Source organism: Podarcis liolepis (genome assembly GCF_965112155.1).
Source record: "Podarcis liolepis genome assembly, chromosome: 7".
Taxonomy (NCBI): Eukaryota; Metazoa; Chordata; class Lepidosauria; order Squamata; family Lacertidae; genus Podarcis; species Podarcis liolepis.
The window spans coordinates 81,201,715-81,214,385 of record NC_139561.1 but is presented as its reverse complement, the minus strand read 5'-3'; the positions used below and the strand labels follow the sequence as shown (position 1 = coordinate 81,214,385).

The window sequence follows — 12,671 nt, the reverse complement described above, 5'->3', positions numbered from 1 at the left end:
CCCATGAGAGTTGACCTTGACAACATCCTGCCTTGCCTCTCTGCTCCGGTGGGGGCAATTTCGACGCAGATGGTCCGTTGAATTACAGACGTAGCACCGACGCACAGAAAAAGCCTTGACTGTGCATTCCGCTGGCCTGGCCCCTCCCTTACACCCAGAGCTCCCGGTGCCAGCTCTGCACTCTTTCTGGCGTCTCTCCTCCTCGTCCTGTAGACAACCCGCCACGTAATTCAGAGTCAACTGCTGTGGATCTTGCGATTCCAGAGTTAGACACAGATTGTCATAACTCTTGTCCAGAGAGCTAAGCAAAATGTAGACTTTCAGTTCCTCTGGCTCCTGTCCGTCTCAGCACTGCAGCATCTGCTTCCGTCAGCCAAACTGCCTCAGAACGCAGACTTCAAAGCATTCCGGCAGCCTCCAGTGACAGCTTTACAAGCGGTAATTAAGGCCCCATAACCTGTGATTTATTGATTAGGCGTGACATGCTAATTGATTTACAGCGGTCCGGCGCGCTTCCAGTCAGCTGCGTAATCTGCTTCTTCCAGTCACGCCTAGCAGAGTAACACACAGCGGTAAAAGCTGTCACGTAGCTTCACGTAGCTTCAGACAAATACACAGAGCACCATAATGTCCATTTACAGCTCTTTATTGCATCATTTCTCAAAAAACTCCAGGACTTCTCGCAGCCATGACAAACTGCGTCCTTCTCTCTCTGAAACCGAGAGGAACAGTCAGAAAAACTCCTCCCAGCTTCCAAAGCTGATGTCAGAATGCTGAGGCATCATGGGAACAACTTAACCTGTTAAGTTCTGACTCCCATATCCTTCCCAGCTGGAACTCTCAGGCCCCTTTCCTTCGCCTATAATTTCCCCCAAGTCAGCTTCATCTTCCACAGCTCACCTGGTGGTTTGTTCTGAGTGCTCCTTTTGATTGCACTGGCATTATGAAGGCTTTCCTGAGTATGTGCTTTCTCTTTGTTCTAGTTTCTTCTGGTGAGTAGGAATGTTTCCCTTAATCATATCTGGGTGGGTGTTAGCAGGGGTCAGAATGGGAAGACTGAAACAGGTTTTTGGAAGAGAAAAGAGATGGATGGGTGCACCTTTCTTCTCCTGGCGCACCTTTCTTCCCATAACCTCCAGGCCCTCCCCGTCCAGCCAACAGCTATTTGTTGGGCTGTTGGTAGAGATGGTGTGTGTGTGTGTGTGTGTGTGTGTGTGTGTACACATGCAGCCTCCGACCCACCATTGGAAGTGGATCTTGAGATAAGTAAAATTCCTCATGTCTGGTAATAGTGGTTTGAATCCAAGAGCTGAGATCAAGGTCAGATTTCTCTCTATGAATGTACGTAGATGTCATTTCTCAAGGAATGAGAAACTCATGGCACTGAGTGTTTCCTACTCTTTCCTTCCAGATGTATCAAATGAATGTAACATTTACATTTCCGGTGCAATGGAACTGACAGAGGTCTGTCATAATGGACAGGATAGCTGCTTTTCAAATTTTACTCGATATGATTTCGGTGAGTGTAAAGCCTTTTAGTCCAATCAAAGCTGAATGTGTGGGCCCTGGATTATCAGGGGATGATGTGCATGTATGAATACAAAATGACCATAGAGTGTGCTCTCGTCAAGAAGTCCAGCAATATGGTTACAGCTCACATCCTCAAACTCTGACAGATACACTCTAACATCAAATGAAGCCACAAGAGATCTATTTTAAAAATAACAAACATTTATCTATCATTTATCTGTCTGTCTATCTCCCCACAAAGGCTTACTTGCAAAACATTTTTCATTTTATGAGAGCCAAATTGAGGTGAGATCAAGGGAATGAAAAGAGTAGAGGGAAAAGGAAAGAACAGGAAATAATACAACCTGCCGGGGCTCTTCAGGAAGTAGGAACAATATTGAGAAAGGATAAACCAACTCTCTTTTCTGTATCTCAGCAATAAATATTGTAACAATGCTGTAACAACAAATAATATTGTAGTGTAACCATAAAACAGAAATGTAAAGTTTCTGGGGCATCTTGATTTGAATGAATTAACACTGTCATGCCATAGTTTGAAAATTGGACTAGAGAGTCCATAGCCACAGGGCCCCATCCTTTTCCCCCATGAATCACTTGCCTGTTTTAAGCAAAGAGTGTAATATGCTAGATGATTCTTAATTGTATTTTTATTACATCTACAAACTCTTTTAGTATCATTGGGTGCAGCTCATCGGGCGGTGGAGATTGGAATTGACTTAAAATAGCTGGGTGTTCCCTTACCACCTCTTTTCCTTTCTTGGGCTACAGCTCCCTCCTGACATCATTTATTATGTTATCAGCAAGTTAGGGACTTTTCTTTTGGGTAAATATGTTGTCACTCAGCAGCATTTCTCTGACTTCTCTTCTCTCAATATGTATATTAGGAAGCATCATATAAATTTCAACTATTAGGGGGCTGGTTTGTAAAATGTTGGTTTTGAATTGTACCCTTTTCTTTCTTTGTCTATCTCACAGGTGATATGATATTTGAAACAGAAATGTGGGGATGCACTTCAGATTGTACCCCAGGGGATTACAGCTTTACTACACTAAAAGATAAATATTTCCGCCGTAGAACCCACTGCTGTCAGGGTGATTACTGCAATAACCAAACCATACCGGGTAAATATCTGAATGCTTTTGAATCTACATACCCCTGAGAATGAACGTCATTTCAGTTTCAGGTTTCATCCTTGGGTACCCATAGAATAGACTAATGCTACTGTTCTAGATTCTTCTCCTAGTTTGCATGGAAGATGGTTAGAATCACCCTCACCACCTGTTTCTCAAAGAGAAAACAGGTAGCCTATGTTAACTGTTGATTGATCAACAGCTTCAGATGACCCCTGAGAATGTGGAGAAAACACCCTGGATAAATTGGAGGATTTGAGAGAGAGATAAGAACACATATCCTCCTTGTTCCCTGATAGCTGTGCTTAACCTGAGTGTTATCCAGTTGGGCAGATCTGAGGAGGAAGTGAGGGGAACCATCTGTTGGTACTAATGGCCATCCAGAAAACTACAAAGCTGCACTGCTGAGGGGTTGGGTTGAGGGTGCCCTCTGCAAAGGGTTTTTGCAGAGGGTTCATCTTGTGTGGGTTGAATTGTCTGAGTGCACTCCTTGGTGGAAAGGTTGAGAACCAGGTAGCAGATGTGTGCAGCTCCACCTTATCCTTGGGTGGAAGATGGCAACTTATGAGAGCGCCTGTTTGCTGTTGGGAACAGTAGATCTCTGTGAGTTTTGGGTGGTAACTGGAATGGCTATTTCAATAAATGATGAGTTTCAATGTCTTCTTGGGTTTGTAGTAGTAGTAGTAGTAGTAGTAGTAGTAGTAGTAGTAATAATAATAATAATAATAATAATAATAATAATAATAATAATAATAATAATAATTGTACCCCACCCATCTGACTGGCTTGTCCCAGCCAAACCTAGTGGCTTCCAGCTTATACAAAAACATAATAAAGCATAAAATGATAAAAGCCTTCCAATACAGAGCTGTCTTCGGATGTCTTCTAAAGGTTGTATAAAATAAAAAAAATCCTTCCAGTAGCACCTTAAAGACCAACTAAGTTAGTTCTTGGTATGAGCTTTCATGTGTATGTTCTGAAGAAGTGTGCATGCACACGAAAGCTCATACCAAGAACTAACTTAGTTGGTCTTTAAGGTGCTACTGGAAGGAATTTTTTTATTTTGACTATGGCAGACCAACACGGCTACCTATCTGTAAAAGGTTGTATAGTTACTTATCTCCTTGATGTCTGATAGGAGAGCATTCCACAGGGTGGGCACCACTACCAAGAAGGCCCCTCTGCCTGCTTCCCCACAACCTCATTTATTGCAGTGAAGGAGCCTTGAGAAAACCCTTGGAACTGAACCTCAGTGTCCAGGCTGAATGATGCGGGTAGAGATGCTTCTTCAGGTATACTGGTTTGTGGCTGTTTATAGCTTTAAAGGCCAGCACCAACACTTTGAATTATGCCCAGAAACATACTAGGAGCCAGTGTTGGTGTTAAATTTTTTAATTCATTTTCAATAACATTCTTCCAATTAATGACAAATCAAATCAAATCAAATCAAATCAAATCAATGCATATTCCAATAATAACAATACCAGCAATTATATATTCCAATAATAAATAATTCTGGGGAATTCCCATGTTCTAGTTGTCTAGAGATATTCATCCTCATTCATGTCTCTCATGTTTCGGCTATTTTTCCAAATTCAAAACTAATATTATTCATCCTGATTCTCAGTCTAATCAGTCGTTTCTGTGGCTCACATCTTCTGTAGCAAAGTTTTTGTATTGTTAACACACAGCAGGCATTTTTTAATTCATCTCCTTCTCTGCCCAATTATTTTGGTATTCAGTCCTCTTATCTCTCCTTTGACTGTCAAGTTCTCATTAATGGCAAGAGGCTTTGTTCCAAAAATAGAGTTTATAAATGGCAAGTCAACAAATTCTCTCTGATGCCTCTTAATGAGCTGGTATCTGCATATGTCTGTATAAAATGCTGTATTATGGGGCATGCTTCCCAGCTCTATATTATGTGAGAATTATTTGAATTCTTCCAAGATCAAAAGAACACCCTCCAGCTCTTCCGGACCGTAGAAGAGCTGGCAGGGATCCAGTGCTCTCCGTCCTTCCGCCCACAATTTCTGTCCACATTCATGTATAAAAAGAATCCATACAAGCAGATGTATTTTTAAATGAAGTACACCCCAAGTCCAAAGGAATTCTTTTCCATGAGAATTCCTTTTTTTTTTAAGGGGGGGGGGTAACTGCACAATAATCATCACCATTTTGTTTCCGTCTGGAGAGTGCCAGCCATACCGTGCCCTTAGACCCAGCATTTGTGTTGCTCACACCTTCATGCAAACTGACAGATCACGGACTATCTGCGGGTCTGTGAGACAGACCTCCACCACCTTGGGGAGTCTGCCATGGCTAATTACTCCCATATCACCCCTGAATTATTGGCATGGCTAGGGTCCATTGGTGTGGGAGGCAGCCATTTCCCATAGCAGGAAACCGGAAGCGCCGGGAGCCAGTGTTATATGGTTCCGGCGGCTGCTCCTACTCACCAATCTGGCAGCCCCACATAGTGTGCTGCAGTAGTCCAAGTGGGAGATAACCAGAGCATGCACCCCCTGGCAGGACAGTGCACAGGCAGGCAGGGTCTCAGCCTGCCTAACAAATGGATCTGGTAAACAGCAGCCCTGGACACAGAATTAACTTGTGCCTCCATGGACAGCTGTGAGTCCAAAATGACTCCCAGGCCATGGTCCTTCAGGGGCATAGTTACTCCATTTAGGACCAGGGAGCCCCGATACATGCCCACCCTCTGTCCCCCAGAAACAGTACTTCTATCTTGTTGACATTCAACCTCAATCCATTAGTTGTCTTCCATACTTTTTTTTCCTGAGAGGAAGGAGTGAGTGGGGTTAGTGCAGGGGTCTGCAACCCGCGGCTCCGGAGCCGCATGTGGCTCTTTTACACCTTTGCCGCGGCTCCGGGGCGGATACTAGCAAGGGGAGGAGGCGCATTGTGCGCCCCTACACTCCCCACTGTGGCGGGCGCTGTACTGGCTGTGACGTCGCATGGGGGCAGTGCATGCGTTAGTCACGCACCGTCCCGACGTCACCTTCCCGCCTGTTGTCAGATCGCAGCTCCGGAGATATATTTGTTTTAAATGTCGCAATGGTTTTGCGGCTCCCAGTTTTTCCCCCCTTCGGAAATGGGTCCAAGTGGCTCTTTTTGTCTTAAAGGTTGCAGACCCCTGGGTTAGTGGTTGGTGACTTACTGAGATAGATACTGGAATGAATGGGTGGATGATGTGTTTTGTATGTATTAGCTGAACAGACTAGGAGGAGTCATATTAAATTTTTGTGCATATGTAAATCAGGATTTGGCTGTGGTGTGTAGTGTTTAGTGCATGAAGGAAGGGGTCCCTGACTCTAAAGATATTTCAAAATGTGTTGCTGTGTTTTTTAAAAAAAATATATTATTGCAATGTATTGTAGTTATATTGAAAACTGCATTTTATTTTATTGTGCTTACTCAGTTTCACTCACACGCACACACACACACACACACACACACAGAGATTTTGTAAACTACTTAGGGACTTTTTTATGTACAGTTGTACCTCAGGTTAAATACTTAATTCATTCCGGAGGTTCATTCTTAACCTGAAACTGTTCTTAACCTGAAGCACCACTTTAGCTAATGGGGCCTCCTGCTGCCGCCACGCCGCCGGAGCCCAATTTCTGTTCTCATCCTGAAGCAAAGTTCTTAACCTGAAGCACTATTTCTGGGTTAGCGGAGTTTGTAACCTGAAGCATATGTAACCTGAAGCGTATGTAACCTGAAGCGTATATAACCTGAAGCGTATGTAACCTGAGGTACCACTGTATTGAGTGGTATATAAAAATAATAAATACAACATGAAAACAAAATTTATTTATTTGAGAAATTTATATACTGCCCTTCATCAATAGGTCACAGGACAGTTTACAACACAGCACCAAATAAACAACATAATATACCTTGTTGTTGTTGTTGTTTAGTCGTGTCCGACTCTTCGTGACCCCATGGACCATAGCATGCCAGGCACTTCTGTCATCCATTGCCTCCTGGAGTTTGGTCAAACTCCTGCTGGTAGCTTCGAGAAGACTATCCAACCATCTCGTCCTCTGTCGCCCACTTCTCCTTGTGCCCTCCATCTTCCCAACACCAGGGTCTTTTCCAGGGAGTCTTCTCTTCTCATGAGGTGGCCAAAGTATCAGGGCTGATTTCCTTAAGAATGGATAGGTTTGATCTTCTTGCAGTCCATGGGACTCTCAAGAGTCTCCTCCAGCACCATAATTCAAAAGCATCAATTCATCAGTGATCAGCCTTCTTTATGGTCCAGCTCTCACTTCCATTCATCACTACTGGGAAAACCATAGCTTTAACTATACAGACATTTGTTGGCAAGGTGATGTTCTGCTTTTTAAGATGCTGTCTAGGTTTGTCGTTACTTTTCTCCCAAGAAGCAGGCGTCTTTTAATTTCATGGCTGCTGTCACTATCTGCAGTAATCATGGAGCCCAAGAAAGTAAAACCTCTCACTTGCCCTTCTATTTGCCAGGAAGTGATGGGACCAGTGGCCATGATCTTCGTTTTTTTGATGTTGAGCTTCAAACCATATTTTGTGCTCTCCTCTTTCACCCTCATTAAAAACTTCTTTAATTCCTCCTCACTTTCTGCCATCAAGGTTGTGTCATCTGCATATCTGAGGTTGTGGATATTTCTTCCGGCAATCTTAATTCTGGCTTGGGATTCATCCAGCCCAGCCTTTCGCATGATGAATTCTGCATATAAGTTAAATAAGCAGGGAGACAATATACAGCCTTGCCGTACTCCTTTCCCAATTTTGAACGAATCAGTTGTTCCATATCCAGTTCTAACTGTAGCTTCTTGTCCCACATAGAGATTTCTCAGGAGACAGATGAGGTGATCAGGCACTCCCATTTCTTTAAGAACTTGCCGTAGTTTGCTGTGGTCGACACAGTCAAAGGCTTTTGCATAGTCAATGAAGCAGAAGTAGATGTCTTTCTTAAACTCTCTAGCTTTCTCCATAATCCAGCACATGTTTGCAATTTGGTCTCTGGTTCCTCTGCCTCTTCTAAATCCAGCTTGCACTTCTGGGATTTCTAGGTCCACATACTGCTTGAGCCTTCCTTGTAGAATTTTAAGGATAACCTTGCTAGCGTGTGAAATGAGTGCAATTGTGCGGTAGTTGGAGCATTCTTTGGCACTGCCCTTCTTTGGGATTGGGATGTAGATTGATCTTCTCCAATCCTCTGGCCACTGCTGAGTTTTCCAAACTTGCTGGCATATTGAGTGTAGCACCTTAACAGCATCATCTCTTACATTTTTAAATAGTTCAGCTGGAATATCATCACTTCCACTGGCCTTGTTATTTGCAGTGCTTTGTAAGGCCCATTTGACTTCATTCTCCAGGATGTCTGGCTCAAGCTCAGCAACCACACTACCTGGGGTGTACGAGCCATCCATATTGTTCTGGTATAATTCCTCTGTGTATTCTTGTCACCTCTTCTTGATGCCTTCTTCTTCTGTTAGGTCCTTACCACGTTTGTCCTTTATTATGGTAATCTTTGTACGAAATGTTCCTTTCATATCTCCAATTTTCTTGAACAGATTCTGGTTCTTCCCTACATAACATTATGTTCATATATATAACTCGAAGTATTAAGGTAAAGGTAAAGGGACCCCTGACCATTAGGTCCAGTCGTGGCTGACTCTGAGGTTGCGGCGCTCATCTCGCTTTACTGGCCGAGGGAGCCGGCGTACAGCTTCCAGGTCATGTGGCCAGCATGACTAAGCTGCTTCTGGCGAACTAGAGCAGCACACGAAAATGACATGTACCTTCCCGCTGGAGTGGTACCTATTTATCTACTTGCACTTTGATGTGCTTTCGAACTGCTAGGTTGGCAGGAGCAGGGACCAACGGGCGCTCACCCCATCGTGGGGATTCGAACCACCAACCTTCGGATCGGCAAGTCCTAGGCTCTGTGGTTTAACCCACAGCACCACCCGCATCCCCTACTCGAAGTATTAAGACATGTGTAATAATACATCATGGAATATAGTACATAATAAATAACACAGGAGTGCCTGGCGTGCTCTGATCCATGGGGCCGCGAAGAGTCGGACATGACTAAACGACTAAACAACAACAACAACAAATAACGCATAAAGAAAAGCTTTTCAACTTATTCACTTTGGCATCCCAGTAATAATCTCCACATCTCATCCCAATCAAAAAAGAAAAATTATTATCCATTCAGCTCAGATGCAACTATTAAACATAACACTTATTTGTCAACAGCATGAAAGAGAAGAGAGAAAGAGAGTGAGAGAAAATAAGTGCAAAAGTAGCTCCTAATCTCTCTCCCCATATGACAGACTATCTTCAGTTATCTTCTGGGAGCGTTCATTTTCTCACCTAGCCTTAAAACCTGGTAAATCTCAGCTTCCCACAAGAATCTTGCCAAGATGTTGATGCCAAGAGGTTTCTTTGTCACCTCCTGCAGTAAGTCCAGCTCTCCCCTCAAGAGTGAAATTCACCCATAGTGTGGGTAGAGTCTCTCCAGTCTATCTCAGGACAGCAGCAACTAAAATTGCTCCCTTTTCTTCATAAACTGGTTGCCAGACTCTTCAACTGCATTGCATCAGTGAATGGTTCTAGAAGCAGAATGCAGTGGAAACACGGCACATATCTCATAGGATTAGACAACTGGAGCCTAGGAATTAAAATAGAGACATCTGGTTTGGATTCATGTATTGATTCGGTGATCATGGGCAGGAGGCGGAGTTACGCTAAGACCAGACCATGTCATTACCGAGGAGGCAGGTTTAGTCGTTGTTTGAAGACTATCCCTGCCTCCGGGTCTGGCCTTGACCAGATGGATACTGGAATCAACAGGGGAAACCCACATAACCTGAAGGTGTTGCTGTGTAATGCCAGGTCAATGGTGAATAAAACCACTGCCATCCACGACCTGATTGTGGATGGAGGATTTGACCTGGCTTGTGTGACAGAGACCTGGTTGAATGAGACAGATGGGCCCGTCCTTGCTGCCGCTTGCCCACCAGGTTTCTCTTACGCACAGCAACCCAGGTCATGTGGGCGGGGAGGGGGGGTTGCAGTGATTTTTAGGAAGTCATTAGTCTGCACCAGGCGTCCTACTGGGAAGACCCAGTTTTCTGAGTGCATGTTCTGGAAGTTGGGCAATAGGGGCAGTACAGGATTCCTTTTGGTGTACCGACCTCCCCGCTGCACCAAGGATTCCCTGTCCGAGCTGCTTCAGGTCGTGGCGGATGTTCTCCTGGAGACACCTAGTTTGGTTGTCCTAGGGGATTTTAACATCCACGCCGACACGACCTTACAAGGGGCCGCTCGGGACTTCGTGGAAAGCATGGCCTCCATGGGGCTGTCCCTGAATAAGTTGGGCCCAGCTCATAGTCATGGACATGCCTTAGACCTGGTATTCACCTCTAGCGACGTGGGTGATCTGACACTAAGTAAAAATGAAACCAAAGAAGTGCCATGGTCAGATCACTTCCTGGTGCAACTGGACTTCTCCGCGACCCTTCCCCTCTGCAGGGAGGTGGGACCAATTCGGATGGTCCGCCCCCGCCACTTAATGGATCCAAATGGTTTCCAGAGAGTGGTAGGGGATGCTTTATCCCATGTTGATGGCCTTTCAGCTGATTCCCTGGTGGCCCGCTGGAATGCGGAGTTAACCAGGGCTATCGACTGTCTGGCTCCGAAGCGCCCTCTCCGATTGCATGGAGCCCGGACAGCCCCGTGGTTTTCTTCGGAGCTGAGGGCGATGAAACAATCGCTGAGACGGCTAGAGCGTCGGTGGCAGAAAACTCACTCCGAATCTGACCGGACACAGGTTAGAGCTCAACGTCGAGCCTACCAAGTGGCGATAGCGACGGCGAAGAAGACTTTCTTCGCCGCCTCTATTGCATCTGCAGAAAATAGTAGCAGGAGACTCTTTCAGGTGGTCCGCAATTTAACGGAACCGCCTTTACCATCGGGGCCTTGTAAAGACCCCAAGATCTCCTGCAACGATTTTGCAAAGTTTTTTGCAGATAAAATCACTCATATTCGGAAGGAGCTAGACACCACCGTGGGAGCAGGGCTGGGGCGGGAGAGTGCTGGAGCCCTGTCTGGTCAAGTTGCATGGAATCAATTTCAATCCGTTACCCCCGAGGATGTGGACAGGCTGCTTGGACGAGTGAAACCAACCACCTGTCTCCTTGATCCTTGCCCATCCTGGCTTATAAAAGCTAGCCGGGAAGGGCTGGGCGATGGGCTCTGCGGGGTGGTGAATGCTTCCCTCTGTGAGGGAACATTCCCAGATCCGCTGAAAGAGGCGGTCATTAAACCGCTTCTTAAAAAACCATCTTTAGACCCGGCCAGTATGGCCAACTATCGCCCAGTCTCAAATCTTCCATTCTTGGGCAAGGTGATTGAGCGTGTGGTTGCTGAACAACTCCAGGCACGCCTGGAGGATGCGGACCATTTGGATCCCTTCCAATCAGGGTTCAGGCCTCATCATGGGACTGAAACTGCCTTGGTCGCACTGGTTGATGATCTCCGGCGAGCTAGGGACAAAGGTGAGAGTTGTTTCCTAGTTCTGCTGGATCTCTCAGCGGCCTTTGATACAATCGACCATAACATCCTTCTGGACCGTCTAGAGGGGTTGGGAGCTGGGGGCACTGTTATACAGTGGTTTCGCTCCTTTCTCCTGGGCCGTGTTCAGAAAGTGGTGGTGGGGGATGAGTGTTCAGACCCTTGGGCCCTCACTTGTGGGGTGCCTCAGGGTTCCGTCCTCTCCCCCATGCTTTTTAACATCTATATGAAGCCGCTGGGAGAGATCATCAGGGGGTTTGGACTGGGTGTCCATCAATATGCAGATGATACCCAGCTCTACCTTTCTTTCAAATCAGAACCAGTGAAGGCGGTGAAGGTCCTGTGTGAGTGCCTGGAGGCGGTTGGAGGATGGATGGCGGCTAATGGATTGAAGTTGAATCCTGACAAGACAGAAGTACTGTTTTTGGGGGACAGGGGGCGGGCTGGTGTGGAGGACTCCCTGGTCCTGAATGGGCCCCTGAAGGACCAGGTGCGTAGCCTGGGAGTCATTTTGGACTCACAGCTGTCCATGGAGGCACAGGTCAATTCTGTATCCAGGGCAGCTGTCTACCAACTCCACCTGGTACGCAGGCTGAGACCCTACCTGCCCGCTGACTGTCTGGCCAGAGTGGTGCATGCTCTAGTTATCTCCCGCTTGGACTACTGCAATGCGCTCTACGTGGGGCTACCTTTGAAGGTGACTCGGAAACTACAACTAATCCAGAATGCGGCAGCTAGACTGGTGACTGGGGGCGGCCGCCGAGACCACATAACACCGGTCTTGAAAGACCTACATTGGCTCCCAGTACGTTTCCGAGCACAATTCAAAGTGTTGGTGTTGACCTTTAAAGCCCTAAACGGCTTCGGCCCAGTATACCTGAAGGAGCGTCTCCACCCCCATCGTTCTGCCCGAACACTGAGGTCCAGCGCCGAGGGCCTTCTGGCGGTTCCCTCATTGCGAGAAGCGAAGCTACAGGGAACCAGGCAGAGGGCCTTTTCGGTGGTGGCGCCCGCCCTGTGGAATGCCCTCCCATCGGATGTCAAGGTGATGGACAACTACCTGACATTCAGAAAACATCTTAAGGCGGCCCTATTCAGGGAAGCTTTTAATGTATGATATTTTAGTGTTTTTTGGTTTCTGTGGAAGCCGCCCAGAGTGGCTGGGGAAACCCAGCCAGATGGGCGGGGTACAAATAATAAATTATTATTATTATTATTATTATTATTATTGATTCTAACGCTTGCTTTTGGCAGCGCGGTATCCACCCTACAATGGTCTGAAGTGCCCAGGCTGCTCTGCTTCCAGCTTTGAAGATTGTCAGGACTCAGAGACTGTCAGGTGTAGAGGTGAAGAGAATCTGTGCATAGAGTTTGTGATGGCTAACTGTAAGTACTGCGGTTAACCATTGAATCAGAGGTGGGAG

The 12,671-nt window shown here is 46.0% G+C and overlaps 1 long non-coding RNA gene across 2 annotated transcripts in view; it reads left to right on the top strand.

Moving 5' to 3' along the window:
• The first annotated feature begins 858 nt into the window (after nucleotides 1-858).
• The window catches only part of LOC310712551, a 12,378-nt gene continuing 565 nt past the window's right edge, over nucleotides 859-12,671 (top strand). Inside the window, exons 1-4 of one of the 2 annotated variants that reach the window (XR_014528931.1) lie at nucleotides 859-992; nucleotides 1,412-1,519; nucleotides 2,506-2,652; nucleotides 12,502-12,633. This is a non-coding gene — a long non-coding RNA (uncharacterized lncRNA). The remainder of the gene's footprint in view (nucleotides 993-1,411; nucleotides 1,520-2,505; nucleotides 2,653-12,501; nucleotides 12,634-12,671) is intronic. The other variant, XR_014528930.1, reaches the window with a different exon arrangement.